We start from the raw sequence: 24,387 nt of genomic DNA, 5'->3' as shown, positions 1-24,387 counted from the left end.
ACTGTGAAGGAAAGAACTATATTCTATTTCAATTCATACAATATCTTGCTTGATTCCTTTCGGAAAGCCTGTATGAATGTGTGGTGATAGAGGGGCTTTCTTCTAAGGGAAAACTGCCATACATAGAACTGACAAAGATCTTAGAATTAGTTTAGTCTAGTGTTTCTTAAATTTGGAGATTCTAATTCTGTAGATCTGGGACTGGAGCCAGCATCTGTATTTCTGACAAGCTTCTTATGTGATTCTGAAGGGTTAGGAGATGTAGGAATTAGTAATCTAGTACACACTATTACGCTTTACTGACTGCAGAAACTAGTTGCGAGGATTCATACTACTGACTTAGTTAACATCTGTGTGAATATAAGTAAGCCCCATTCGCCTTTTGAGGGGCTTGGAAAAGAGGAAAGTAAAAAGCCAAAGGGAGTGACAAGGTCATCCCTTTGCACTCTTGATAGCTATTTCTGAGGTGTGCTGGGCCCCTGGAGATTACAGATCAGAGGTTGTTTTATGTCAAAACTGGCCCAAAGTCTTAAAGCTTATGGAAAAACTCCAAGGGTAAATATGGGGTGCTTTAGAAATGAGGCTCTACTTAAATTTAGGGAGAATGGAAAGCAGGATTGGATTAAATAGTACTTGTTGAGGTTATGGATTAGTGATTAGTAATTATTTTCTTTAAAAAATGTTTTAGGATGATTTCAGTCTTTAGCATTTAAGTTAAGCTGTTTCCACAAAACATACTATTTTTATTAAAAACAAAAATTTTTGAAAAAAGGAAGTGATATGTGGAAAAGCATGACCTGGAAAACTTAAAGGTCATCTGGGCCGACCATCTTTTCCAGTTGCCTGCCTTAGAGAAACCTGGTTATTTGGATCGTGTGGCATAAATAAGCCACCATTGCCCTTTTAATGACCACATATAATATTATAGGCAGAGTACCTAGGAGGAAATAACTGCTTCATGAGTACTAGACCTGTACACCTGAAAGACTTCCTTGAAAATCTTAAGCCCTTTGTTCCTCAAAGAAAAAAGAAATGCCAAAGCAAAATCCATGAACCAGAAAACCCAAACTACTCACCATGCTCAAGTGCAGGATTTAAAATAGCAAAAGGAAGTAAAGCCCATCTCTGTGACGTCAAGTGCTATTTTGGTATACGGCAAAATAGTTGAATTATAAGTCCCTCAAAGTTAAAATATTAAACAGACCCTTAGCTATAAGATGTGTTGCCAGGCATCTGTATGGAATATAACCATGTAATCAGAGTGTATTGTGCTTCTCCACACAAAGAGAACCAAAGCTACTGCTTCTAAAGATTAGGAAACTTTCATTAGACTGACAGAAGACAGTACAGAGGAAATGGCTTGGGGGTGGAGGAGATGTATGAGAGAGGATGAAAGGAACAGCATTCATACTATCCAAATTAGAGCCAGGATGTTTATGCTCAAATCTTGTCTTGGCTCTGTACTGAGGGGACTGAATAATGGGGACATGGGAAAGTGTATCTCTGAGATCCCTAAATTAGGCACGAAATACACCAAATTCTTCTTATAAACTCTTCTTATTTGCAGCAGTCTCTGCACATTTCTGAATATATATTGTGATTAAAATCCAAACCCAGCTAATGCTAATTATTCCTTCCTCTCTTTTTGTTGCTGATGTCCTTTCTAAAGCTGTTATTTCATTCTGTTGTTTACAAGTCACATGCCTCTACCGGATTGTAACCTTATGAGGAGTGTTTTTATTTATCTTTCATTTATTCAAATAGCATATACTTATTGTGCACCTCTTTCATGCTGGGCACTGTGTTAGGCACATAGGCTACAGTTTTTAGCAAGATAGACCTAGTCCTTGTCCTCATAGAGCTTATACCTCCCTTAGCACCTTATACATAGTTGGCTTTTTTTGTCAAGTGATGTGGACATTAGGTTAATGCAAATCACTAAGTTAATACCATTTAAAATAGCATTAAAAACATTTCAGATGTCAGTGTCTCTAATAAATCTTTAGCTAGTATTAAGATGAACTAATACTGACATCAGTGGAGTTTAGACTCAAGACTATATTTAGAAAAGTTAAGGGATGTTACTTTTCTTTCTGAAAGAGAATATCTAATTAAGGTTTTTCTTAGGAATTAAAAAAGTTTGATGCATAATTTGCAAAGCATTGGCAAACAAAAAGAACAACTATTCGTATGTCATTATTGCTCTCTTACTTTTCTTTAGCACATGTAAGAGGCAGCAGCAGCAGTAGCTGCCAGAGATGAAAACAGTTACTATCCTGGGTCTGAAGAGAGAACATCTTGATGCTTTCCAGTGAGTTGGCTTTCTTTACAGGTGTCACACACAAGAAAAACAAGACTTTAATATAAGTTTTAATAGTTTTGGAAGTGGGAAACTTAAGAACCTCTGTACAGAGCTTGGGAGCTGCAGGTGGAATTTGCCTGGAGCATTGTTAAATTTTGTGGCTTGTGTTCCCTAAGGATTCTTCTACATGACTTCTCTTGTTGCTTGTGGAGGGTAGAACCACCCTAATTTGAGATTGGAGAAGACTGGAGAAGGCTCAGTCCATCCAGATAGCCCAAGTCTCCTGAAGGGTTCAAGCATGTCAGTGAACTAGAGTAGAAACTCACTGTTAGATTTTGAGTTTGGAGTAAAGCTTGTTTTGATTTGCCTAGTTTCAAGTTTTCTCCTGTGTTTTCCAGTAGAGAAATGAAAATCTTGGGTTTTCCTTATGTAGAACCAATTCACTTTACCAAAGACTGACATATTTTTCACACATAGACAACTATGTAAGGCCTTCTGCTAGAAAGGCCAAACATATGCTCTGGCACCAATTTTATTGAGATAAAGCATTAATACTAGTAATTCATGTTAATATCCTTTTTTGGCAAAGGAACAATGGACTATCAGTTTGGTTCTTGCCACTTTTTCTGTTGGATCAAGAACAAGTTAAATTATCTTCAAGATGTATCAATATCTTAAACTCCCCATTATTTTTTTCCCCCATTATTTTTGATGCTTGCCCTGCAGCTGAGTAAGTACTTCTTTAGGGTATGTGACAGTTGAATTGGCTTGGGCTTTGGAAACATGTCTTGGCCTTAGAGCCTGTTTATGGTCATTCTTTTTTTTTTTTAAACAAATTTTATTTATTTAATTGATTAATTAATTTATTTATTTTTGGCAGTGCGGGCTTTCTCTAGCTGTGGCAAGTGGGGGTTACTCTTCGTTGTGGTGTGCAGACTTCTCATTGCGGTGGCTTCTCTTGTTGAGGAGCACGGGGTCTAGGGTGCACAGGCTTCAGTAGTTGTAGCACACGGGCTCCGTAGTTGTGGCTCGCAGGCTCTAGAGCGTAGGCTCAGTAGTTGTGGTGCACGGGCTTAGTTGCTCTGCGGCATGTGGGATCTTCCCGAACCAGGTATGGTCATTCATATACATTTGCTCCTTCAAAATGTAACTAGGTTTGTGAAAGTCAATTTTGTGCATTTCAACATTAAGTTCTATTTATAGTGATTTATGGGATGAGAAATTGGGCTACACGGCTTTCTAACATCCCACCAAATATGTATGGGTTTCGATTTTAAGTGATTTGCATTATTCTTTTCCAAGTGGATAGTCATACTGAGTTAACAATTTCTTTCAGAATTCCACTAATAAATCACAGATTCTCACTGCTAGTATTCCATTGCTTTTTCTTTAATGACACCCTTTTCTAGTTTTTGGTTTTGCAAGCTAATGGAGTATTTAAAACAAATTCTCAGAATGCCCGTAGAACTTTCGTTTCAGACCAGACGCCTTGGAACCCTAGTGCTTTCAGAGTTCTTCCGCTACTCCTGCAATACCAAATGTAGCTTCTTTTAGTGTCTTTTTGGGTTTTGCAGGGCTCCCCCAGCCTAGGGCTGGGAGAGCGGAAAGAGCTCATCGGTTAGTTTGAAGGCAGGCGGGCTGTACAGGCAGCTTTTCCCAGACGCTCCCAGCTCCGGCTTTTCATGCATACCAGCAGAGCCGCTTTTTTCCTCCAGTGATTGAAACCATCTGGACTGTAGGGGGGTCACGTGTGTATGAGAAAATGACATAAAGTTTCATACCCCCTTGTGGTTTGCTCCAGACCCAGACAATTCTTGGTCGGATGGTCCGAGGTGAGGGCCGGTCCAGTTTGAGGACCAACTCCTCACCCTGCCCCCGAGCCCCGTCTTCCCATCCCCAGCGCCCTCCCTTCCCCCTTTGCGCACTCTCAGCGCGGTTTTCTTGTTCCCTCCAGAGCCTCCGAGCACACCCCCTCCGCCAGGCTCCAGCAGCCCACCCTTTCTGTCTCGGGTGGAGGCACACCTCCTCCACGCCCCCCTCCACTCAAATCTGTGCTCCCTCCCTTCTCTCTCTCTCCAGCCCGGCCGCAGCCCTGGGCGCGGATGCCCGCCCGACGACCGCCCTCTCTCCCGGAGCGGCTCCTCCTCCGGGCTGCGCGGCTGCAGTCAAGCCCCCATCCGTGCGAGCGCCCAGCCTGGCTGGGGAGCGCAGAGGTAAGTGCGTCTGGGCCGCCGTCCCGGCTTTCCCTGCCCGTCTTCTCGCCGGGAGGTTGCTTGCTTGCCCCAGTGCCCTTGCTCCAGGCCGGGTGGCGGGCAGGAGGGCCGCCGGTTCCGGTTCTGCCTCTGCCGCGCCCTGCCCTGCCGCTGCAGTCCTAGCCCTTTTCCCGCTATTCACCACTCCTCGCCCCGGAGGTGTTCCAGCTCTGGGAGTGTTTGCGTTCGGGGGCCTCTGAAGGCGCAGACGAGCTGGGCTGTTGGGGGCTGCCCTCCGGACGCTCGTGGCTAGCCCTACTTTCCGGCTCCGCTGGGGCGCGCAGTTAGGGGTGGGGAACATGGAGCCGAGGGTCTGGGGAAGTGCAGAGCTGCGGTGTGCGACGAGGAGCCCCAAGTCCGAGCGGTCCTGGGAGTGGGCTCTGTGCGAGCCCCTGGACGCGCCCGGGCTGCTCTGCAGCTCTTACCTGGAGCTGTGGTAGGTTGTGTGCAGGCTCCTTCAAGAACACACACACACACACAACTCAAACAAAGGAAAATGAACTTCGCACTCTATTACTTTGATTACCTTTCCTTTCTTGCACTTGTTCTGAAGTGCACTAAGTATTAAAAGTGTATTTTTAAGTGACCCAAGACAAGGAGCACACTTCAGTCAACGTTTATGTCACCTTATTAAAGAATTCAGTAGTTTGTTGAGTTCAAGAGACTGAACGTTTTCAAGTGTTTCTAAAGAGATATTATTGCATTTTCCTGTGGTCTTCATGAGAATGTGGTTTATAATTACTTGAACCTGAGTAAAACAGCTTAACTAAGTGAGAGAATTGGCCTTAATGCTGCCTTAGTCCAGCTCTTGCTTTTATCCCCATGCAGGTGTTTCTGCTGTTTGGACCACAGGGTCTTGGGAATGGTGAAGGGGTCATTATCCCATCTCCAGGACTGTTTTGAGCTATCCTTTATGTGCACATACGTCAGTTGGCCATCTTAGGACAGGCCACAAGGTTAAAACCCAAGTGACTGTATTACTGTTTTTTTTTTTTTTTCTCCAAGTAATATTTTCAGAAAGTGAATCCCTTCACTGATGAGATTTTTCAGAAATAGGGGTTTCTAACGGATCAGAAATAGTCTAATTTCCAGAAAGCTAATCAAAGGTAGAGACCAGATTGCTCTTAATCTGTCTCCCATGCTGAATTAAGGGCAGCACAAAGCAAGGGCTCAAAAAGAACCTGTTGAATGCATGGAGTGAATTAAAGCTTCTTGGTCTCTGCCGGCTTGGCTGAGAGTCCCCCTGTGACTACATAGATTAAGGCTTCATTTTCATTTACCCAATAAATATTACCCTTGGAAAAACTCCCCAAGATATGGGCGAGATTTGCTCAAGTGTATGTGGGAAGTGGTATTATCCCCTAATTGGGCCAGAAGGGCAACCATTATTGGTAGACAACCCCAAGGCAACTGAATCTTCAAAGTATTTTTTATTGAACACTTAAATTGTTATTGGCTTGACAGTTGATAAAAACTTTGCTCTTGGGTTGGTGGACTCATCGGGGAAAGAGGAGTGACACATAAGAGAACAATAAAAATTTTAGATCCATTGGCTTAGACTATAAGAATTATAGAAGCTCAGAGGAGAAAATGATTATGAGCCAGGGTAGTTTCATAGAAGAGGAAAGATTTCAATTAGGCGTTGAAGCAAAGCATGGTTCTGAAATTAGTGGAAAGTTGATGGGGAGTATTTTCAAGAGAAGAGAGAGTAGACCTTTTGGCTTGGAGCTAGGGAGAGAAGTGATGCTTACTGAGCATCTACTCTGTGCCATATGCCATGTTCTCTCTTCCATCTTCTAGTGCTATGAAGTAGGTATTGCTGTTCTTGTTTTAAAGAGAGATGATCAAAAAGGTAAGTAACCTGTTCAAGATCACACAAATAGTAAGAGGTAGAGCTGGAATTCCAGCTCCCTGAGTTCTGATTCTAAAGCTTGTGCTTCCCCAGCTGCCTTCCACAATGGCAGTGGCAGGTTCAGTTGAAGCAGACTGGTCAGCTTGAATTCTGGCTCAGGAGCTGGGACTTTATCCTGTAACGTTGTGTAGCTTTTAAAGATTTTTGAGAAAAGAAGTGATGGGCAATGTTTTTAGATTAATGTGACATCTGTGTACAGGAATGTGACACGCTCATCTTAGGTAAAGTGCAAGATGTAGTTCTTAATTAGCAGGTTAAAGAAAGTGAGTGTAGTCAGGATATCTGAGTATGTAAATTCCTGCCCTGTTTCCCATATCCTTCGATGGCTTTGTTCACTAGGTAAGAACGGGTTGCACAGACCACAGAGCTGCCAGGGATCAGAGAAGAGCTGGGTCCGAGCAGGTGAGCGTTGACATGGAATGGGTATGCGGAGCAGCACGACTGCCGGTTTGTCATTTACGTTCCCCATGTGTTTCTCAATGCTTTGGTTAAAAAGTTTTTTCTTTCCTGACTACCCTGGGATGTAGATCAATGTTGTAATTTGTTTAAGAGCCTTTCCTAAGTGGCAAAGTTGAGCTCCCAAACTAGGGCCTCTGCCCTAAAGATGTTGTTTAAGTTGAGATGCCCTTTTCCCCCAACATTCCGTTGCTTCTTATAAATGCTGAATTTTAAAACTTGGCACTAGCAAGGTAAAAATGAATTGAGATTACCTTTCTTATTAATAAGACCAATTAAGAGAAAATGTACATTTATTTCACTTTTTGTTATGGAGGAGCAATAGGATACTGTGTGGGAATTTAGAAGGGATAGGGAAGCCAGGATTTAGAGATGTGCAAAGCTCTTTCTACCTGGCCACATTTCTTACCAGTTAATTGTGTTGTTCATGTGTACAGCTAGGGAGCTTACAGGGCCATTGACTATCCAAGTTTATAGGCAGGCCCTTTGATTCTCTGCAGATAATGGGCTCAGGAAGGGCAGCAGTGGGTGGAGCCATTTTGTTGGAATTATCTCCCACTTTGAATGAATACAATCTAGATTTCTTGCTCTTCCTTGTGCAACCTCTAGGCCTTTTCCTCCTCTGAATGTGTCGGTGCTCTGAAGACTTGGTTCTTAGGCCAAGGAATATCAGGTAACAGGAAGCTGCACAAAAAAGGGCAGCTGACAGAAAAATCAAGTTTGTCAACTAAAGAAGTTTTAACTAATGTTAGAGTCAACCATGTTTTTTTGTAAAATAAAAAAATGCAAAACCAAAATTTGATCTCAGTTCTCCAAATCCATTTTTACCTTTAGGAGCCTCTAACTGGAGAGCTTGCCCTATTGAATGAGGCTTTGGTGTGTGAAATTCTCACCAGCACCTCTAAACGTGTCAGGACATGACTCAGTTTGGGTTTTGGACCTCTGAGGAATGTGACCTCTTGGTGTAGGGGATTTAGAGTCCAAAGATATGGGTTAAGTTTCCAGCTTTGCCATTTATTTAGAAGTGTCTGGAATTCGTTGTTGGAGGGATTTCTTAGCTCAGTTTATCTAGTTCTTCTAGATCAGGTTAGTCTCCCAGGATGAACTGTAGTTCATGTCCTGATAAGTCCCTTGGTTCCTTCTCGCATTTTGTATCTTGTATCACCTGAAAGCCATTTTGCTTTATCTGTAGCCTGTGGTTATAGATGAGAAAGGAAAACCATCTAGTATTCTCTCCAGAGAATGGCAGATCTCATTGTTAGTTTACTGGTGATCTTTTGGTATGGATTTCTGTGAGAATGCTCTTGAGGTTAGTTTTGAGAGTTGGGGTCTCAGAAAGAGACTTTGGCAGTGCTCTTGTTTAAATGTCAGAGATGTTTGGTTGCATTTTTGGCTCATGGCTTACACAGTTGTTAATGTTTTTATATTTCGTAAGCATCTGCCATTTTTATAATTTATTAAAGGAGTGATTTAGATTTTCTAAGATAGCTAAAAGCTTAGAAAAATAGGACTAGAATATCCTTTTGATACTCAGATGTAATCTCCTAGTATAGCAGAACCACTTGACTATTTTAACCCACTCCACCTCCAGATATCCTTAAATCTCTACCTCCAAATATCCTTAAATTTTTCTCAAGAGATTTGCTCTCTCTCAAGAGACTTCACAACCTCTCCAGGAAATGTTTTCTGAGCTTTCCAGACTGATGATCACAGATTATCTCCTTGTCATTAGCCTGAGTTTTCTTTTAGTGTTTCTTACTTTTACTGTTTTCCCATCCCTCTTCAATGCATAGTTGTTCACAAGTGGACAAATTGTCTTTCCTGGACCCTAACGTCAGCTACCAAAAGTGCAGATTGTTCCTTCTGTACCCATCCTTCCCTTCTCTTTCTCTGGCTAAACAAGCTGAGCTTTCTCTGTTTAAGTCTTGCTTTTTAGACCTATGATTATACTTGTTGTTTTGTGTGTTGTTTTATGCAGGAAGTCAATATCAGATATGTTGGCAATTAGAGCTTTCAGATTGAAGGGAGCCTTTTGGAAATAAAATGTGCTTTTTTTCTCCCCTATCAGCATGAGTAATTGTGGAACATATGTAAACTCTGGAGATGATCTTTTAAAAAAGAAATTATCACCAAAAGAATTTTGCCCAAGTCCTTTAAGGACTTAAAAAGAATCCAGCCTTTGCAAGATTGCACTAAAAGTAACAGACTAACCCAATTAAGGCCTTTCTAGAAGTGTGGGAATCATTTGTTCAAACCGGAATTTAGGACCCCCAAGAAAATATGATAGAAATAATCTGCTTAACCCTTTATTAATAGCATAAGAAAGAAAATCCTTTTTAATGGACCTCTTGTGATAAAGGGCCATAGTGATTAGAACATGCTGAGAGCCCTGATTGTCAGTGTTCTGGAAACTACTTTGAGTGGACAGTTGTCAATGTTAGTGGCTTTTTGTCTTTCTTTGACATGAAGTTGGGATCTTGGTGTTAATTTAGCTAAGGACAAGTTTGAATATAGATATTTGTAGATTTTTTCCCCCCTTCTCCCTACTCTTCCCTTTCTCGAAGGCTAGAGTGGAGTAGATATAGCCTCTAGTGAAGGAGTCAGTGCCTTGGGACATTTTGTCAGACACTGGTCTTCAAGGAAGCACTCTGTATCGCTACCATTTGTACACTCTGGTGTTCAACTAATGTTATTGAATATCTGCTATGGACAAAGCACTGGCTAGTGCTTTCAAGCATCTGTTCTCTTATTGCTTTTCTTCAGTGAACATGCTTAATATTAGGTGTTTGATGAATTGATTAGTGGGTAGAGTTAAGAAGTTAGATGGGAAGTAATTTTTGGATACCCCCGATTGGATTACTGCTATGGGGAAGTGGCTGTTTGTACATCACTCTGGCTTCTGCTCTAGATGCTGAGATGACCCCTGATAAAGAGGCTCAGCATATGGGCATATATTTTCTAGTGAGTGAATGGGGCGCCGTCAGTTATTTTTGCTATTAGTCATGTTAGGTTACATATACTGTTGCTGGGAACTCCACTTAGTGTAATATCTCCTGCATTAGAAAGTGCCCAATGGGTTAGTAGTAAGGATTGCCTGGAGAAGTTTTTCCTGAAAGTCTGGCCTTCTCACTTGAGCCGGGGATGGATTCTAGGTGCTTAGACCCGAAGGGTTTCTCCACAAACCAGAGTGATCCTAACACTGGGATCCAAAGGGAATGGAAGTTCTCCTGAAATTTTGTACTGCTATGGGAGGGGAATCAAAGCTTGTGCTTCTCAGTGGACATTAGAATCTATACACAGAGACCTAGGGATGAAGAAAACCAGCTTACAAATGAATATTTAGTGCTGTGTAGGGTTAAGAAGAGCATGGAAAAATGGGATTTAAGGTCAGAGTGTTCATTTGAGTCCTTAATGTACAATTAATCAGAGATAACAGCAGTGAGGGTTTTGTTTTGCTGTTTTTTTTCTCCACATCTGTGTTTTGACAGGTCACTGCCTTGAATTAGAATAGAATTTAGGACCAAAGTGTTTATACGGAAAGTGATAGCAGAGTCATGGGAGATGGGCAGAGGATACTTTGTATCTTACTTCAGATGGACCATTTTTAAAACCCCCATAAGTAGCTCAGTGGTCCAAATTAGTTAGAAATAGCTTTGCTGAAAGGTATTGGTAAAATAACATTTAGCAGCCTTTTGTCTGTTCCAGGTTTAGATATGAGTGAGAAAGCCAATTTGGGAGCAGTTTCATGTGCTCAGCTCTGCCCACATTCAAATCGCCGACATAGTTCCCATATCCTTGTCACTGTTACTGGTCCCTGGGGGCCCAGGGGCAGATCTCAGGATCTGAGGCGCAGATGTGGTTGAAGCCACATCAAGAGTTGGTCCTGGTGGGTCAGCATTATTTTCTGTGGTTATCACCAGCGCTGGGGGCGTGGGGAGGAAGGTGGGTGGGACAGTGAAGAAAAACAGAAGGGCATATAGTTCTGTGGAAATTAAGTAAAGAAATAAACTCTTAGAGCTTCTTTTTCCCCCTCATTGACTTTTACCTTTGTTCTGTTGGAAACTCGTACCACTTGAGGTCATTTTGTAAACACTCAGAGTCACTAGCCAAAGGCATTGTGACACCTGTGCATTGGTGGAAGGAGCCCTCCTAGATGATACTCTGGATGTGTATTTGGCTTATGCCCATTTTCTTTCCCTCTTTTCACCTAAGTTTTGATGCTGTTTTTTTTGTTGTTGTTTTTTTTTAAACATCAATTTTTAAATTTTATTTTATTTATTTATTTAGTTAGTTAGTTAGTTATGGCTGTGTTGGATCTTCGTTTCTGTGCGAGGGCTTCCTCTAGTTGTGGCAAGCGGGGGCCACTCTTCATCGCGGTGCGCGGGCCTCTCACTATCGCGGCCTCTCTTGTTGCGGAGCACAGGCTCCAGACGCGCAGGCTCAGTAATTGTGGCTCATGGGCCCATTTGCTCCGCGGCATGTGGGATCTTCCCAGACCAGGGCTCAAACCCATGTCCCCTGCATTGGCAGGCAGATTCTCAACCACTGCGCCACCAGGGAAGCCCTGTTTTTTTTTTTAAGGAATAATTTGGCTTCAGTGTCCAGAATTCTTTAGGGCTATAGGGACTGGGGGCCAGGGGCCTGAGTGTGACATGTTGCCAGATAGGAGAGACTTTTACACCTAGACAAACCTCCAGGAAAGAAGAGACAGAAAAGTTTATACACAAAGCATAAGGATTGGAAGTCAGAAGGGAAAATGGCGTGACAGGTGCTTTGGCCATTGTGACTATCTCTAGCAAGGTGGGCCTGATGGTTGGATGATGGTGTGGTACTAAAGATATCTTATAATCCACATCATTCCTTGAAGAAGACGAAGTTTTTTTCCTTAAGAGAAAGTATAGTACATTGACTTTAAAGTTTTTAACTTACGTGATGTGTCCACAAGTGAGTTTCAAACACCCTAGTATGTGTCTGACTCTGTGCCAAGCATGGTAGTGGGTATACAAGTATGTGAAAAAAACAAAAAAAACCAACCCTGAACTTAGAACATATAATTGTTGCCTAAAGAACTCTATAAAGTATTAAGTTATCAAGCTTTAAATTGTGAGTTGCGTACAGGGGGTTTGGGGCCCCAGACAAGGCTTAGGACATTGCAGGTTTATGGAAAAGCCTTGGGTTGAATGGAGGCCTTTGGAGATGTTGGAGTGCCCCAGGGCTTGGGCTCCAGCCCCCTTTTCTTCTCTATCTGCACTTTTCTTAGGTGATCCCATGGCTTTAAAGTACTAGCGTTCATGGAATGTTTACTTTGTGCCAGACTCTGTTCTAGGGGCTTTACATGCATTAGTTTAATCTTCAGACAACTTGGTGATGTAGGTACTATTATCCTCACTTAAAGATGTGGAAACTGAGGTCAGAGAAATGAACTTTTTTGAGATCACACAGTTCATGAACTGGAGAGTCAAGATGTGAACTTAGTTGGAGACTGGATGCCAAGCCCTTAACTGGTTCTGTTTAGCCTTCTAACTGGTCCTGAACTCCTCTACCCCTGTCCCTTCTTCACATAGCAACCTAAGTATTATGTTCGTCCCCTTCTTTAGCCCTTATAAGGAATCCTGCCCATCACACTCAGAAATAGAATTCACATTTACTACCAAGTCCTTATGTGCTCTAACTCCTAGCCCTCCCACCAGCTCTTCGCCTTCCACCCCATCTCTTCTGTCTCAGAGCCTTGGCCCTGCACCTGGGATGCTCTTCTTGAATATTGCTCATTTGCACCCTCACTTCATTCAAGTGTCGGCTCAAATGCACCTCCTCGGGGAGGCTTTCCCTGACCATCCGATGTAAACTACTCTTAGTCAATCTTTAATGCTTGCTTTGTTTTTCTTCCTAAAATTACATTACATATTTGTGTGTTTTTCCTGTCTGCTTTTACAAAAATAAACAAACGCCATGAGGTTAGGGAGTTGGTCCATCTGTTTCCTGGTATCTTTACTTTTTAGAACAGGACATGGAAAGTTTTCCTTAAATATTTGTTAAATGAATAAATGGTGTCATATGCATTTGATGTTCATGTTTAACATTACTTTACTTGGATAAAAAATAGTGGAGAGGAAAGGGATATACAGGTGAAACAGGTCTGGGTCTTACTAGGCTTTATGTTTATTACCAAGGCTTTGCCATAATATCTGGCCAAGAAAATGCTCAGAAAATCTTACTTGAATGAATGCATTGTTTGATTTATTTTGAATTCCAGACATAGGAGTTCAGAGAAGAGAGAGTATTGTGGACTGGAGTGCTTAGAGAAAATTCACAGAGGATTTGCAGACTTTGAAGGAGAGATGGATTTGGTTGGTCATATAGGAATCATAGAGTAGTTTTTTTAAATTAATAAATAAATAAATTAATTAATTAATTAATTTCTGGCTGTGTTGGGTCTTCATTGCTGCGTGCGGTCTTTCTCTAGTTGCGGCGAGCAGGGGCTACTCTTCGTTGCAGTGTGCGGTCCTCTCATTGCGGTGGCTTCTCTTTGTTGCGGAGCACGGGCTCTAGGTGCGCGGGCTTCAGTAGTGGTGGCACGTGGGCTTCAGTAGTTGTAGCTCGTGGGCTCTAGAGCACAGGCTCAGTAGTTGTGGCGCACGGGCTTAGTTGCTCCGGGGCATGTGGGATCTTCCTGGACCAGGGCTTGAACCCATGTCCCCTGCGTTGGCAGGCAGATTCTTAACCACTGCGCCACCAGAGAAGTACCATAGTGTAATTTTTTTAAGCTGGGAGGATTATTAAGATGATCTGGTTCAATCTTTCTATTTATAGACAGGGAAACTGAGCCCAGAGAGGCAAAGGACTTATCCAAAGGTACACAACTAGTGTATGTCAGAAATGTGTCTGGAATCCAGGTATTTAGGTTCCTAGGTCAACTCTCTTTCCTCTATACAAGTGATGTTGGCTTGTGTGGGATAGAAATTGGCATGGAAATTAGGCCATCCTATTGAATCAGCAGGTTTATACAAGAGATACATGGGAGATATGGGAAGCTGAATAAAGTAAAGGCCAGATCCTGGAGGATCGTGAATGTTATCGTGAAGACTTTAAATTCAGAATGACAGGGAGGCATGTGAAAATGCTTTAAGTCTTGCCCTGTCTTTTTTCTCCAGTGAAGGTGACATAATTGGTAGTACAGAAAATGGATTGGAATTGAGGAAGAAAAGTGGAGCCTTGAGGAGTTAGGAGGCCCTTGTAACGATCCAGGTATTAGTGTAGTTAGGGGCCTAGTCGCATTTCAGTTTGTTTTTTGTTTTTGGAAATTCGTGGTGGTTTTTGAAGATGACATGTAATTCTTTGGTAAGATGTGTGTACCTAGGTTTTTAAGAGAGTTTGGGAGTAAAAAGCCTGGAGAACTGGTATTTTACCTTAATTCTGTACATGGTTGTAAATGACATTTTAGTATCTAAATGATAATTCCTCTTAAAGAAACCAACCCAGGTTAGGAAAGTGGGGATAGAAGATAACACTATACCAGTGTGAAAACAGTGATGGAGGGGATGGGGAAGGGCAGGAGGAACAGATGGGCAATGAATGGGAGCAGCTTCTAAGAGAGGGCCTGGACCTCTCTGTCAGAGGAGCTGTGCTGTGGCTGGGGAGTCAGGCCTCCGGGGACCCCAACTTTGCACTGTTCTTTTAGGACTCAGGAGGCCGATGGAAGTAAGACCTGCCTCCTGGGCCCACAAATGCTTTGGGTGGATGGGTTGCAATAAAGCCCAGGCCCATACATGTAGTCCACATAAATTTTCAACCAGAGCTGATGAGAACAGATTGATACAGTCCTTACCAGGCCAGTGAATTGGCACAGGGTATGATATTTTATTTATTTATTTATTTTTGGCATCAAAAAATCTGAGGGTTTTTTTTTTTTTTTTTTTTATGTTGTAACAAGATTTTGGACCAGAAAGGAACATTCCTTTTTAGACATTTTCAAAGAAAAGATTTTTATAAAATTAACTGTAGTTTCAGTGAGCATTTATTATTAGTTGAGGAGTGACAGACTCTTCCAGCAAGTCAGGTTTATTCACATATGAATCACAGATGTTTGTATTTCAAAGTGTCAGTGGATAAATTATTTTCTGAGCATTATAAAAAGCAAGTCATTAACATTAGATGAAGATACGAGGTTATTACTGATTGTAACAGTGTTGAGCCAGGCTGAAAAGCTTGCTCAGGTTTTGCATGCATCTATCCATCCTACCGAGCGTCTGAGCACTGATTTCATATTAGGCACCGTGTTAAGTGCTTTGGGGAATTCAGAGATGAAGGAGATTACAATCCCTTTATATTTCAGAGCCAATCTTTCTAGCCGTATCTCCTGCCACTTCTGATAATATCTACACCTGAACCACACCACAGTCACTGCACACTGTTTCCCAATCATAGCTACAAGTTTTGGCTCAGGTATTCTTTCTTTGAGAATGCCTTTCCTTTCCTTTTTTGCCTAGCAAAAATCCTTCAGGGTGTGATACTTTAAAAGTTTTTTCCATCCTCAGGAATCTTTTTCCATCTCTAAGGAAAAACTTTAAAAGTCAGCAAGAAGTGAGAACACAGACCTTCAAATAATATCTCATACTGGATCTGAGAGTTTGGGTTGCAGAAAAAATCCTAGGGTATTCAGCATTCAACAGATACTTATTGAGCAGGGCCTGTTAAACACCAGATACTGTGCTGAGCATTGGAGCTTTAATCTTTTGATCATATTGCATCAAATGTTATTAATATAGAATATTAACATTTGGTTCTATTTTGCATTAAGGTCTTTAAGCCCCCAAGGTTATATGGCTCGGTCCATAAGCTCTCAGTTCAGACTGTTCACTTATGCTTGCATTCACCTGTTGAATGTGTACTGTGTAACAGCCAATATGCTGAATGCTGAGGCAGTTTTGAAGAAAAGAAAGAATTGGTGAGGGTCCTCAACTGGTTGACTGGAATTTGCCAGGTAGATCTGGTAGCTTCCAGTTTGCTGGGATTCCTGGCCAAGAGGGGAGTGTTGTCAGCAGTAGTGTACCTCCTTCATTTGTTCTACCCACACTGGGCACTCCCCTCTCTCCCTTACCTCTGTCCCTGGCCCTGTGTTTACATTTAAGAGAAATGAAAATTAGCTTCTTTGCATTAAGTTTGGGAAATTCCATTAAGGGTAACACTTCCTGATGAAACCAGTAAGTTTGCAGTCTTTCCAGAAGAATTTCTTTTGCCCGTGTGATCCCTAAGAAGAGCCTTTTCCATGGGAACTTTTTTCCTTCCTCTGAAAGTTGCTTTGCCTGCGTTGTAGACACTGGGCACGCAGAGTTTGGTATCTCTCAGGCCCTTCACTTCTGCCTGCTTCATTGGCTCTTTGGGGTTGCTGAGAGGGGCATGGTGTCTTGTTTTCTTAGAATGAATGACACAAATGAGAGGGAGGCAATCATGCTAATTTTCCCATCCTTTGGAAAAAGCAGCTGCTCAGAACAAAAGAAGACAGTTGCAAAAGAGGAGTGTTTTATTGAATCTTTAGATTGCCATCTGGAGTGAGGTTGTTTTCCCCTCCTTTGCTTGGCATCTGGAACTAGCTTGTATACTGTTTGAGGTTTGCTCTGCTTTCTTTGTGTCTGTGGGCTTCTTTAATAGAGAACTACAAAATATAAAATTATCTTTATCTTCAACTTTAAATTGGTTCTTTTAAAAATATAGTATGTGGGACTTCCCTGGTGGTCCAGTGGATAAGACTGTGCTCCCAACGCAGGGGGCCTGGGTTTGATCTCTGGTAAGGGAACTAGATCCCGCGTGCCACAACTAAGAGCCTGCATGCTGCAAGTGAAAGATTACGCATGCCGCAACTAAAGATCCTGCATGCCGCACTGAAGATCCTGCATGCCACAACTAAAGCCCAGAGCAGCCAAATAAATAAATGAATAAATAAATATTTAAAAAAGTATATATATATATATATATATATATATATAAATATGTGCATTGTAGTAAATTATAAAAAAAAATTAAAACCTTCACTTTCCCAACACCCAGAGATGACCACTGTTAACATCTTTGTGCACCGTCTTCTAGATCTTTCTCTAAGCATATCTATGTACATATTTGTATTCTTTGTTTTTTTACCAAAGCAAGATCACACTATACATACTGTATTTCATTCTATCTTATTTTTTAATTATCTCCACTTTTCCTGTTCAGTGAATTTATATTTTAACTAATACCCAGGCCATGTTTCAGATTTCCCCATTGATCCTCAAGTATCCTGTCATTTTTTCCATACCAACATCGAACCTATAACCACATGCTATATCTGGTTGTTATGTCCCTTAAACTTCTTTTATTCTAACCCAGTCAGTCCCTTTTGTATGATATTATCTTGTTGAAGAATTATCCTTAATAGACTCCTTTGACTGAGTGCTGACTCTGTGACCTGTGTATCACTAAGAGGTTTACAAATGTCATCTCATTTAACCCTTGTGACAACACTAAGAAGCATGTTATTCTGTATTTTTGCATACTCTCTTCCTGTGAGATCTCAGCTATCCCCAGGGATTCAACTATTTCCTTTATGTGAGAGACTGTATCACCTATATCTCAGTGGTCACCTTAAGAGCCTGAAGTCTTGAGCCAGACGGCCTAGGTTCAAATCCTTTTTCCACCACTTATTATATCTGGTCCTGGACAAGTCACTTAACCTCTCTGTGCCTCAGTTTCCTCATCCGTAAAATGGGGTAATAATAGTGGGTACCTCATAAGGTTTTTGTGAGGTTAAATGAATTAATATAATATAGGTAAAGTACTCAGAACTACCTGGCATATAGTTAGTGTATATAATTATTGCTATTGGACAGCTGGATGATCCACAAGCACCTCAGACTGTCCGATTCAATACTTATCTGTGGAAAGCTGCTCTTTTTTTCTCCTGTATTCACCAGCTCCTTTACAGACTCATCTCTGATTTTTCCTTCTCTCTCAGTAATCACACTCATAAAGTCTTGTCACGCCATTTCTCAAAAGTCCTCCTTGCTCTCTTGCTGCCTCTAACCCATTTAAAGTCTTGACCATCTTCTTCCTGGAATGCAGCTTTAATGTCTCAGAATGCCTGCCCCTGGATTTTCTTAAGTCAATCTCCCAGGCTGCTCCCAGAGTGAGCTTTCTAAAATACAAGTCAATTACCATACTTCCTTGCTAAAAACTCTTTCCTTTTTATGAGAAATAACATACAGGAAAGTGCACAAATATTAAGCATATAGCTTAATGGACTTTAACATTTGTGTTTGCCCATATAACTACCACTCAGATCAAGGACGTTTTCAGTGCCCCAGAAGGTTGCTTTCTGTCTCTTCCCAGCGAGTATATGCATCCTTAGCCCTAACCACTCTTCTGTTACCATTTGTTTTGCCTTTTCTTGATCTTCATGTAAGTGAATCACAAAAGCTCTTTATTGAATCTTCTTTGGCAGGATAATTCCAAACTCATTTAACATGACATTAAAAAATCTTTGTCATCTGGCTTTTACTTCAAGTCCTTCACACATGGCCTCCCCTTCCTGCCATGCTGAAATGGCCTGTGGTTTGCCAACACAGGCTCTTATTCCCTTTCATTTTTTGTGCTTGATATTCTCTTGGCCTTCTGACTTCATTCCCTGGCAAATTCATCCTTTAAAACTCAGCTCCAGACAGAATCCAGTGCAGAGAGCACTCTGGAGGCATGATTATTATAGGTAGTTACTTATTTACACGTCTTTCTCTCTATTCATCAATTTTAAGAGCCCATGGATGGGGCATTTCCCCCGTAATTAGTTTTATACAAGTAATTCATATTCTTTCTTGAAAAATTAGAAAACAGAGACAAAAAAATCACCTACGATTCTACTATACAGAGATGACCATTGTTTACATATATACCAAAATCTGTACCAACACTTTAAAACAAATAAATAAATAAACATGCACTCATAAAATACTACTTATCCACTTTAACCTATTATTTAAATTTAGTTTTTTCCCTACTTTTTCTATTATAAAAACACTGTGATGAACATCCTGATGCCTATATTTTAGTGCGGTTCCCTGATTTTTTTTGGAGGATTCATTCAGAGGTAAAATGGATAGATGAAAGAGATGAACATTTTTCAAGGGCTTTTGATGCGTTTAGCCAAATCACCCTCCAGAAAATCTTTAAGGTGTGTACACTTCTGCTAGGGTGAGTGAGTGTCTGTTTATAGCCATCCTTGCCAAGAATGAAAGAATGAAAGTATGAAAAGAATGAAAGTAATATTTGCAAATCTGATAAGATAAAAATGGTATTGCATTGTTGTTTAATTTGCATTTCTTTGATTGCTACTGAGGTTGAATATTTTCTCATATGTTTAATGCCATTTAATTATGTTTCTTTCGTGATTTACATGTTCATGATTTTTATATTTTACTTTTACTGATTTTACCAACTCTTTTAATATTAGGGATATTGACTCAACACATATATATCTATATACATAGATATATATATATATATATATTTCCCCCAGTTTAACTTTTGACTTTATTGCTTTCCACATATAAACATTTAAAATAACTTAATGTAGTGAAATATATTAATCTTTCAACAAAAATTTTTTACCTGTAGTGTCATTCTTAGAAAGATCTTCCCTCAGCAAGATTAAGTAAATATCCATTATATATTCTTCTACCTCTTTTATGATATCATTTTTTAAATTTAAATATTTACTCAATCTGGAATTTATTCTCTTATAAAATAATAGTAATAGCTAATATTTTTGAGTGCATATTATACACCAGGCACTAATGCCAGGCACATGCTTTACATGTAATGACTCATTTAATACGTTCAACAAACCTGTGATGTCGGCACTGTTATTTTCTCTGTTAGTATCACTGTGAAATTGACTTGTTGACTGTTTGCCTGGCTAGTAAATGGCAAAGACAGAATTCAGGTTCAAGTACTTGAACCCCAGAGCCCATGCTTTAACTACTCTGCTAACTTTATTTTTGCCAAGGAATTGTCCTAATGTTATTTGTTAAAGAATCCATTCTTTCCCCACTGTTTTGAAAATGCCAATTTTAATCATATGGTAAATTCATATATATATATATATATATATATATATATATATATATATATATATATATATATATATATATACACACATACACACACACTTAGGTGTGTTTCTAGACTTTTGTTCCATTGGGCTGTCTGTCTGTTATGATGATAATGCCAAACTGTTTTAATTTGTGTAGCTTAAAGACTATATTCTCCTCACCTTTGCATCCCCAGTGCCTAGTAGTGACTGTCACCTTGTAGATATTTAATGAATATTTGCAGAATGTTGTAATCCTTGGAGGTTCATGGATAGAATTCAGAGGGTCTGCAACTTGGGTAGAAAAAATTACATCATCATTTTCACTGACCCCTTACTGAAATTTAGTATTTCTTTTAATTATGAGTATAGGCAATAGAGCACAGTAGTAATAGTACTACCTGTGACTTTGTCACTGATAGAAATCATAGATATTTGCCTAGGTGAACCCTAGGTTAAGAACACTTACTTTACTGTGTTTCTTTCTTGAGGCTGTTTTATCACTGTGTCTAATACCAAGGCAGAGCTTGATACTTAGTAGATGCCCAATAAATATATTAATTAAAAAAACTTTAAATTTTCCCATATATTCTTATCCAGCGTCAAATATTATCAACATTTTGCCAACTTTGTTTTATCTATTTAACTCTCTCATCATTTCTGGAATTTTAGTTATTTTACCCAATAATATTTCAGAAAGCATATCTAACTGATAAGGACTTTAAAAATATATAACCACCAGAAATATCATTTGATATCGCTTATATGTGGAATCTAAAAAAAAAAAAAATGATACAAATGAACTTATTTACAAAATGGAAACAGACTCACAGACTTAGAGCTAATGAATTTATGGTTACCAGGCGGGGAAGGGTTGAGGGGGAGGGATAGTTAGGGAGGTTGGGATTGACATGGACACACTGCTATATTTAAAATGGATAACCAGCAAGGACCTGCTGTACAGCACAGGGAACTCTGCTCAATATTCTGTAGCAACCTAATTGGGAAAAAAATTTGAAAAAGAAAAAAGAAAATCTTGTGCAAGTTAAAAAAAAAAAAAAATATATATATATATATAACCACTCTCATCACATTTAACAAAATTAGCAACAATTCCTTAATATCATCTATTACCCAGGCCACATTCAGATGTCCTCAGTTGTCTCAAAGATGTCTTTTACTTGAATTGGATGTTTGCATGGGGATCTACACAATGCCCACACTTTGCATTTGGTTGGTATGCCTCTTCTATAAATGTCACTGACATTGTATAAATTACTTGTTAGTTTATCTTCATGTTCTGATACTGCTCCTCCTCTTGTCTGTTGCTTCTTACTTTTTGTATATTTTTACTAATGACTTATTCTTGACAATTGTTATTTCCCTATTTAGCATTTTATTTATCTTTTTAATAAGAAATTGTTGATTGTGGCTATTTGATCTTATTTTTTAAACTTAAAACATTTAAGTCTCACAAAGTTGTTCTTTGATCTATATGTTGGACTTGAGGTATGTGATGGGTATATTTCTTAATTTGTTTTCATTTTCTCAAGGCATCTTCTCATCTTGTTAAAAAATTTGAGGTGAAATACTTTCTCAGAGCTTTTTATACATATCTGGGCCTTAATTATGTCCTCTGCAAAACTGGAAGAAATTCAAATTTGGGTCTTCTCTATACGCAGAGTTTTTTCTTCTCTTCATACTTAAAAGGTATGAGAATGTCATACATAGTGTTAGTTCCTCATTGTTGATTTTGTTTAGGATTCTGTAATCTTGTTTTTGGACCAAACTCTTTAATCACTTCTGGACAGTTTGCTTCTGTTAAAATTCTGATTATAGATTTGAGGTCATTTGTTCAAAGATTTCTGTTATTTGCAGGTGGTTTTCTGAGCTGCATGCCTTCTCATGATTGTCATTTTTTGCATTCTTTGAATCTTTTTTTTTCATTAAATTTCTTTTCTGTATATTATGTCTTTTTCTGATTAGCTTTTTCTGTAGCATCATTTCTATTTTTATTACATTCATCTATTCATTGATTTAGTATGGACCTTATGTTTTTACTATTTCTTTTGCAGCCTGTACTATTTATATAGTCAGTATGATAGTCTGTTTTATACCTCGAGAATCAATATCAGCCATTCTGTAAATTTGATTGATTGAGTGTTTACTGTGAGGAAGGCATTCAGTTAAAGGGATTGGCTTTGTTCTTCTTTTCTACCGTAAGGCTTTTTTTTTTTTTTTTTTCCTTTGACTCATATCTTTTTCCTATTTATTCATTTTTGTAAGTTTACTTGTTGATCCTCCTTTCATAGTTTCAGACTATTTTGTTTGTACTGTATTTACTGAGATTTGTGAGAAGTCCTTTTCAATATATTGAGATTTCATTTCAAGCTCATTATAAAAGTTAATGAATTGGGCCATTTTAAATTTTGTGATGGTGAATTTAATTAATGGTCACTTAATTACAAACCCCTCATTTTGGAAAATGACTTTGTATAAGAGAAATGGAATTCTGAATTCCCATTTCATCTTTGTTAGGATTAAGTTGAAGGAAGAGCCCTCCAGTGATAAGAGAAAGCTTTTGATAGACGTGGTTTGTACCTGAGAGACACACCGTTTGGTCCTGTTTCTGGAACGCTGGCTGCTTGGTTCTACAGCCTCCAGGTCTGTGAATACAGTTGTACTCAAGATGTCCCCTTTCTCAGTCACTCTTCTCTCACTTTACAAAAAGAAGACATAGCATTTCTCATCCTGCATATTGCCGTTTGTGTGCTGGCTGTGTGAAAACTTCCCAGTTGGCTAGCAAAGGAGCAATTAAAAATGCTTTTAGAGAAAGTGAGTGACTCTGAGTAACAAATCCTTTTCCAAATCAGATGGTTTTTAGTTTTTGCTTTCAACAAAATTGAAAGAATTGTCAGTTGGTAGATCATTAAAAATAATTTTTGATGATAGACCACTGTCTAATTTTGGCATTTAGCTCAGGAGTGCAAAGGTTGACTGATATTACTGTAACAAAACTTCCTTCATTCCTGTCTAGTTATTTATGTAAACAGAGTTTCTTGGCACTTGCAACTATAAAAATGGAAAATTAATGTATTTGCAATACAATTTTACTTTTTATATTTAATAATACAAATTTGTAATATGTTTTGATCAATTGTATATTATACAATTGATATATTATACAATTGTATATTAATAACAAAGGTAATGAAAGCCCAATCCAGAAGAAAAAAATTTTTTAACATTTAGAGCTTACTGTTATAGGAGAATTTAAAAATTTATATATATCAATTTCTATATAATACTTATAATGCAGAGAAGTATCATAGGCTTACCAGTAAAATATTTTCAAGCGTAAATATTAGGGTAAAATTCTGAGGAGGAAGTAAAAATGATAAGTGTATATGGAGAAAAAAGAATGGTATAAAATTTCATGTTTTTTTTAAATGAATGATGGTAGATTTCAAATCACTGTGGTATTTAGATTTCATTGGATTCATTTGGATTCATTTAAGAGAGTAACATAGTAATTTTATTTTAAAATGTCAGTGTTTATGATGTGCCAGAAGGTATATCTCTACTACTATCTGTGATGCAAAAATGTAAATGTTGATTTAAATATATGGAAGGAGTACTTGTTTTGCAAAATTCACTTAGGGCATCTTTGAAAAATGAACATTTACAATAGAGTATGATAGCGAGGAAAGGGAAGAAAATAAGGAAAAGATGCAAAGGAAGCCCCAGCGTCAGAGAAAGCAGCTAGAAGCGGTGCTGTGGGGACTGAATCTTGAGGGACTCTTGGAGCTGGCTAGCATAATAGAGGTGGGAAGGCATTCCAGGAAGAGGGAACAGTTTATGCAAAAGGCCCAGAGGTATAAAAGAATGTGAAAACTTTGGGGGAGATGGCAGGAGTGGCATGAACCAGATGGCGACTTAAAGCCAGCCCGAAAGTACACTTTGATGGACCGAAAGGGAGATGCAGTGGGGTTGGAGGTATGGGGAGGAAGCTCTTGGCCAGGCATGAGGTAGTGAGGGCAAGAGCGATCCATTAATGGTGCTTCCTTCCCAGTGACTGTTTTCCTTGTTGGTAATCTTCTGTTCCTTCTTACAAATGTAGAGATCCTTGTTTACATTTTGCTAGGGGAGTAAACTGAGGCCCACCCAGGGTTTATTCCTCTTACAGGTTTTGTTACCTTAGTAGCAATGGGCAGACTGAGACTAGTGCTAGAGTCCAAGGGTTCTTCTTACCCCCTTTGGCCACCTGCTTGGTTGAGGTCATCTGCTTGTCATTTAAAAGGGTGACTCTAATTTTGGAATTGAAATTTGAGATCTTTGGACCAATAAATAA

General features: G+C 39.5%; 1 protein-coding gene and 1 long non-coding RNA gene across 4 annotated transcripts in view; one reads left to right on the top strand and one right to left on the bottom strand.

Annotated features, from left to right (window-relative positions):
* LOC309668375 overlaps positions 1 to 24,387 on the bottom strand; it is a 485,025-nt gene that overhangs the window by 325,657 nt on the left and 134,981 nt on the right. The gene's annotated exons all lie outside the window — the stretch shown is intronic.
* DENND2B (DENN domain containing 2B) overlaps positions 4,118 to 24,387 on the top strand; it is a 151,340-nt gene continuing 131,070 nt past the window's right edge. The window contains exons 1-3 of one of the 3 annotated variants that reach the window (XM_082478066.1): positions 4,119 to 4,134; positions 4,382 to 4,515; positions 6,806 to 6,868. The gene's annotated coding sequence lies outside the window, so the exon portion shown is untranslated. Of the gene's footprint in view, positions 4,135 to 4,381; positions 4,516 to 6,805; positions 6,869 to 22,678; positions 22,701 to 24,387 lie in introns of those variants that run through there. The other 2 variants (XM_082478067.1, XM_082478068.1) reach the window with 2 other exon arrangements.

This window comes from Balaenoptera physalus, assembly GCF_965194825.1.
Source record: "Balaenoptera physalus genome assembly, chromosome: 10".
Lineage (NCBI taxonomy): Eukaryota > Metazoa > Chordata > Mammalia > Artiodactyla > Balaenopteridae > Balaenoptera > Balaenoptera physalus.
This window is presented reverse-complemented; position numbering and strand designations above follow the sequence as displayed.